The 6721-nt window shown below is 29.4% G+C and overlaps 1 long non-coding RNA gene across 3 annotated transcripts; it reads left to right on the forward strand.

Annotated features, from left to right (window-relative positions):
* Nucleotides 1-1161: 1161 nt before the first annotated feature.
* LOC125066461 lies at nt 1162-5740 on the forward strand. 3 transcript variants are annotated; one of them, XR_007119670.1, is made up of 5 exons: nt 1162-1334; nt 1618-1659; nt 2881-3020; nt 3580-3638; nt 5543-5740. It is a non-coding gene; the product is annotated as an uncharacterized LOC125066461 (long non-coding RNA). The 3 variants fall into 3 exon arrangements; XR_007119671.1 differs by lacking the exon at nt 5543-5740 and adding an exon at nt 4041-4802; XR_007119669.1 differs by lacking the exon at nt 5543-5740 and having other exon boundaries at nt 3580-4802.
* The last annotated feature ends 981 nt before the right edge of the window (nt 5741-6721 follow it).

The raw sequence follows: 6721 nt of genomic DNA on the forward strand, positions 1-6721 counted from the left end.
GAACAAAAGTTAGTAAGTTTATGAATTGTATAACAGACCATTAGACTCAAATGCCTGACGTAATTTTATACTTATTATTGGCAAGTTTAAACGATTGCTATAAAAATATACAAAACGGTTAAAAACATCTTCTTATACAAAACTAAAGTAGGTAGGCAAGCAGATATGACAAACATAGTTACGTAATAAAAAACTAAATTAAAATATGTTTAAACTTAATTAATACCCAATATTTTGAGCTTAATACAAGTGCCGATATATTTTTCGTAAGATCCAAATGCGAGCAGATGCGGAACAGTAGTTAGAACAAGTGAACTTTACATTTTGTATGTATGAGAGTTTTTTTTTTTAAATCAAACACTACCAACTGTAAGGTAGATTTTATTGGGTATATCGCGATAACCGGTCCGCTCTCGACAATCCGACACGACTTTCGAGAATCAAACGTAGAGATAAGCTTTTAAGATTTAGCACTCCAGAGACAGAAATAATAATATATATATATATATTATTTACTTGGTGGTAGGGCTTTAAACAAGCCCGTCTGTGTAGGTACCACCTACTCATCAGATATTCTACCGCCAAACAGCAGTACCCAGTATTGGTGTGTTCCGGTTTCAATGGTGAGCGAGCCAGGCACAAGGGACGTAACACCTTAGTTCCCAAGGTTGGTGTCACATTGGCGATGTAAGGAATGGTTAATACTTCTTACAACGCCATTGTCTATGTGCGGTGGTGACCACTTACCATCAGGTGGCGGCCACCTACCGATATCATAAAAAAAATGTAAATTTTTGGTCTAAGGATTTGTGAATGATAATGTTTTAGACTAAAAGTGATAACTGATCTAATTAAATCAAATTATATTCTATGCATTATTCATGAAAAAGTTGGACTACAAAAAATAACCTCTTTTCTAAGATTTATTTTAGCCATGTACATATATGTACTATGTACCATCACAGAAAGATAAGTTTAATATTGACGAAATTCAAAATAATAACCTCACGATGTAATAATGTTAAATATAATTAACGAAATAAATGGATCATGATCCACGACTATTTTATTTATTTAGTTATGATAAGACTGTCACGTTTCAATTTTGCACGTGTTCAAATGAATAACTGCCAACGATTGATATAAGACTTAATACTTTACTCAAATAGCATATTGTTGTAGCGTTGTTAACATTTAACGTTATTATTTCACAATATACTCGATTTTATGTATTCTATACTAGTAGGGTGGAGGTATATGGACATTATAAAAAATGTTTAAAAAAATTGTACTTTTTCTGACAATAATTTTATTAGCAAAAGGTTTAAGTCAATGTAAGTCATAACAATATTTGATTTTAACTGGGCTCTTAAATTTAGACTGTATATTATTCTACGAGCCTTTTTATTTTTTATCTGTGTAATTTAGTTTTTGTTTTTTTGGGATTGCTGGAAGTAATCTCTGGGATATTTTAGCATTTTAAATATGAAACTAAATATTGTTCTCTTTTGATAGTTTTTAGTATCTTTTTCATTTCTGTGCATATAATAAATTGCTAATTAAATAAATAATATTCAATTCAAATAAGTACCATCAATAACCAAATTTATTTTGTAGCAATTACTTCCAATGATGAACAATATCCATCATCAATAAACGGTAAGTTATTTGTTACTACATATATTATCTATAAAATATATACCTACTAATTTAATTAAAAAAAAAAAAAAACATGAATCTTTAAAGTAAAATATCTATATTTTTCTATTCACAAGAATAGAAAAATATTGTTTTATGTTAATTGCACTGGCAAGTTCGAACTTCATTCAATGTTGAAGAATGACTCTCATATTCGATTCGATAGTCAAACAAACGGAATAATAAAAAAACAGACAAGAAAAACCGGCGAAAGAAACTTCAAATAGAAGTTCAGTATTCTTATCCTTCTTTAAACCTTTTTTATTTTCTTAAGACTCTTAGTATTTAAAAAACTTGAAAGTGATCGTTATATTCCCAAGGTTTATAGACGACCTCACGAATTGTGTAAAAACAGTTGCACACAATTGTTTCTTAAAAAAAATCAAATTACTGGTATATCACACATTTTCTCTAATTCGGAATATAAAAACTATATCAATTGCCATGACTCAACTTCTAGAACTTATTAGAAAAGTTAACAATCATAGTTGAGTTTATACTGATTACTGCCAAAATGTAAAAATCAATACCAATAAACCATCTCTAAGCATTTCTATTCATGCATTGATTTTTCAGTTTTATAATGTCACGATAAGTCTTCATTTCTTATTTTTTAAGTCACTCAAATTCAAACAACTCTAGTTTAGAACCTATTCTAAATATGAAATATAATCCGTTAGAACACAATACGATTAATCTTATGCATCCACAATATCAACTCCCATTTTTATTAGCCATAATAAATCATGGTCGAATTTCGACCAATGGGCTTACAGTTCATGTCTGTGTTCCGTCACAATGGAGCTCATTCACTCAACTAGTTTAGTAATAAAAAGGGCCTACATACTGCGATGTCATGGACAGCAGTGTAATAAATGAGTAATGCTTATGCTTACGAATACTAATTTTATTGTGACGAAAGACATTAATTGGAAGATTATTTCATTCGTTTACTTTGTTTATTATTATTATTTCACTTCAAACAAATATTCTACTGCCAAACATCAATACTTAGAATTGTTGTGTTCTGGATTGAAGATCTTTTATAACTACCGACTCCAGGGATATAACATCATAGCTTCCGATGTTAAGTAAGTCTACCACTTACTTACCATCATGTCGCTCATTTGCCCGTCCGCCTACTTATATTGTATTATTACTTTTTTAATTTTTTTATTTTAGTGAGTTCGTTAAATAATGCGCAGAGTTCGAGTACATCACTATCCAATGTTTATCTACAAAAATCAATTGAATCATCTCCCGACTACGTTGAAACAGAAACTACTGTTTCTACTGATTGCTTTTTCTTCTTGTTTTTCTATGTAAGTATTAAATTTTACTCACTTCTTGTGACTTTAAACAAATATATACAGCTTACTTTTATAATGGTTAGAATTCGTGGATCTTGAATGGAAATTGCGAGATCGAAGCCGGACAAGTACCACTAAGTTGTCATAGAAAATAATAAGTCTTTGCCCAGCAGTGGAGATATTTACGGGCTCTTCCATTGCTAGTTATATGTTCCAAGGAGATAATTGATATATTTTGCCATACGTATATGTATGTACATTAAGATGCTTGTTTTCACAAAAAATGGCTAAGTCGATTCAAGTTAAGATAACACGTGCTTCTGTATATCTAATATTATAATTAAAAGATGTAGCTTAAAGTCAAGACTCACATTCATGATTATATTTGTATGAACGCAGACAATCCCACACACACACACACACACACAGAGAGTTTTTTTTTTTCTTAAAAACACAAAATCGAACTCTCTCCCTTATTCCATACATGTTGTACAAAATTATTATAAAGGTAAAAAAAATTAATTTACATTAATTACTTATATTCGTATTATTTTGAAAATTTTCTTTTCAGTTTTGTTAAAGTAAATCATTAAGATAAGTCATGGCGAGGGTTAAGGAAGTTTATTTTTGGTAAGATCACTTTAATTTTATACAAATAAATTTAAGAAACTTTTTATGTAAGCCTTTAATTAATAATTACTATTATTAATAAATAACACTCTATTGTAAAAGTATTTCGTACTTGTTAATTCTAATGTTACAATAAAAATATTTAAAATATTGTTTAACAGCTACCTACTTAAAATTAATAAAATTTAAGGTATATTAAGTTTGACAGATTTATTTAAAAGGCAAATAATATGGCACTTACATAAAAAAATCTAATTAGTAAAAAATGTATGTAGGTAATTGTTTTGTAAATTTAAGTTACTAAAATAACATTTTATATCTCAAAGTTACAATTCAGTTTATCAATATCAATATATAAGAACAAAAAACAATGCGGTCTTATCGATTATTTTAATCTTTCAGAACATCGATGTGTAAGAAAAGTTGAATGCTTTTAAAATCGTTACGAGTTATACGATTTCTACAAAACGTTAATATGTAATTTTAAAAATCAACGATTCAATAGACATCGATTTAACATCGATATTCGAACATTTTTATTTTTAAACGATTTAATGAATCTCAGTTTGTCCTGCAAGTGTTACTATACTATTTATTATTTAATATCATTTCGATTGAGTTGACTATACAATGAATTCCAATTGAAGAAGGAGTAAGATAAACAAACCTTAGATTTACATTTCTCCTGCAGTATGAAGAATATAGCAGAGCGATGTTGTCCAAGCAGTTATTGACTAATAAACAACAGTATTTCATTTTACTTTAATTGGACTTCCAAAGTTCTGATAAGAACTTCACTGATATTCCAAACGACAGTTATTCGCAAATCCTCAATGAATATCAAAAGTTATTCAACTAGACCAAGGATATCGCGTCGATTCAATGGCAAAGTTGTTTGATTGCCTTTACTCCTCCCGTTAGTTAGAAGTGGCTCTATAGTTGCTGCCTTCGTCTGAGTTTCACTGTATAAAATGTATCAAAAGAGTTTTATTTTAAATATGTTTTCAAAAAAAGTTAAAGATGAACTGCGATGCTTAGTGTGTATGATATAGTATATGCCATTTATAATTGTCTTTTCAGTCATCTGCCTGTCTTTATACAAACTTACCTAAAATGCTACGTTATACATGTATAATAAATATTAAGATTTTTTTTTAAATATTATTGAATTCTTTTTTAAAACACTTACACAATAATATGATTTCTAAATAGGAATCTTAACTCCTTATAATTAAAAAAATATAAGATATTTTAATATTGCACACGCCAATGGCTAAATTTATATTAATCACAATAGTGAATCTTGATTAGAATTTCACAATAATTATTAAATATTTATTAGTTTAGAACTTGTTTATAGGCAGAAAAAATCAAAAGAGATAAAGAAAAATGTTATAATAATTTTAATATTATTATAAATGAGTGAAACGGAACGGGTAAGATAATTATTTTCAGTACAATAATAAAATAAAAGCATTAGGTTAATTTTAAATAGATGGTTCTATGTAATGTATTGGAGTACTTAATTATTTTATATTTAAAACGTCTCAAATATGAAGAACATGATTCTTAATAGATTCCATATAAAATTGTTGGCTGAGATAGCCAAGAGTTATTAGATATTTGTAAAGCCCACTCAACAAATTCGCAATAGGTATATGCCAAAACTTACAGCTATATCTCGCTATATCTAGCTATATATATATAAAATTTAATTAGAAAAATAACAGGATAACAAGTTCACTCATTTAGTAATTACTTATGCTAACATATTACATATTATATCGCTTTGGCTATTAAGGAAATTTGTCACAACCGTGTAACATATAAAAACACAACCAAACATACAATATCGCTTTCTCTTTCTGATATATCAATCAGATATTCATTTTGTTTCATTCAAGCTTATCCCAACCAGTGAAGTTCGCTCCAGACGCTAACTAAGCATCCGAGGTGGTCGCAGATGATTGAACCCGGGAAAGGTAGAAACTGTTGTCGCTGTTCGGGTGTACCTTCGCACTGGCTATTGAAGCTCGACGTTCTTAATGACCTTTGACGTTTACATGTGTGAATGAATGGACCTATAATATAAATATTTCAAATCAAAATCACAATATTATTTTAACAACTACTTAGTGGTAGGACTTACCTAACGTTATGTAACGTCTGGGTAGGCACCACACACATCAGATATTCTTCCACCAAACACTATTACTTTGTATTGCTGTGTTTCGGTTTGAAGGGGAAGTGAGTCAGTGTCACAGGCAAATAACACCTTAGTTTCCAAAGTTGGTGGAGCAATGTCGATGTAATGTTTAATATTTCTTAAAGCGCCAATGTCTATGGCCGTTAGTAATCACATAACATCAGATGTCCGACCAACGATATTAAAATAAAACAACATATGAATCAATTAATATATCCTTGCTCGCTTAGTTAAATATGTAACAAACAAATTTGTTATCAGACAATATCTCCAACCTTTATAGCATTATATATATAGCATCAAATAACAAAACATTAAATAGACATGAGAAATAACACCAGTAACCCGTATGTGTTTATGTATATAAAAAATATACATCAAGTATATACAATAATATATATTAAATTAATATAATATCATTAACGATAATTAAATTGCATGCATGTTGTTTATACATGTGACTAGACTTCCTTCCGTTGACCTTGATAAGATATCATATAATAATAATTAATACGATTGCAAAGTGTGATAGTAATTTGCCTTGAAAGGTTGCGAACAATTGCAGATTTTCAATCAGAAATGCATTGAATATCAACTTCTTCCCAGGTATGTATGTCCTGAATACATTTCGAACTTTTAACTAAACAGAGGGAAGAATAAACGTATCTGTAATTAATGATAAAATATTTAGATAGTCCCAATGTGTACTGAATATTGTATATTTTAAAAAGCCTTTTTTATGGCATTGGTTGGCGGACGATCATAGGTGCCACCTGATGGTAAGTGGTCACCACCGCCCATAGACAAAGGCGCTGTAAGAAATATTAACCATTCCTTACATCACCTATGCGCCACCAACCTTGGGAACTAAGATGTT

Source organism: Vanessa atalanta, chromosome 9, assembly GCF_905147765.1.
Source record: "Vanessa atalanta chromosome 9, ilVanAtal1.2, whole genome shotgun sequence".
Taxonomy (NCBI): Eukaryota; Metazoa; Arthropoda; class Insecta; order Lepidoptera; family Nymphalidae; genus Vanessa; species Vanessa atalanta.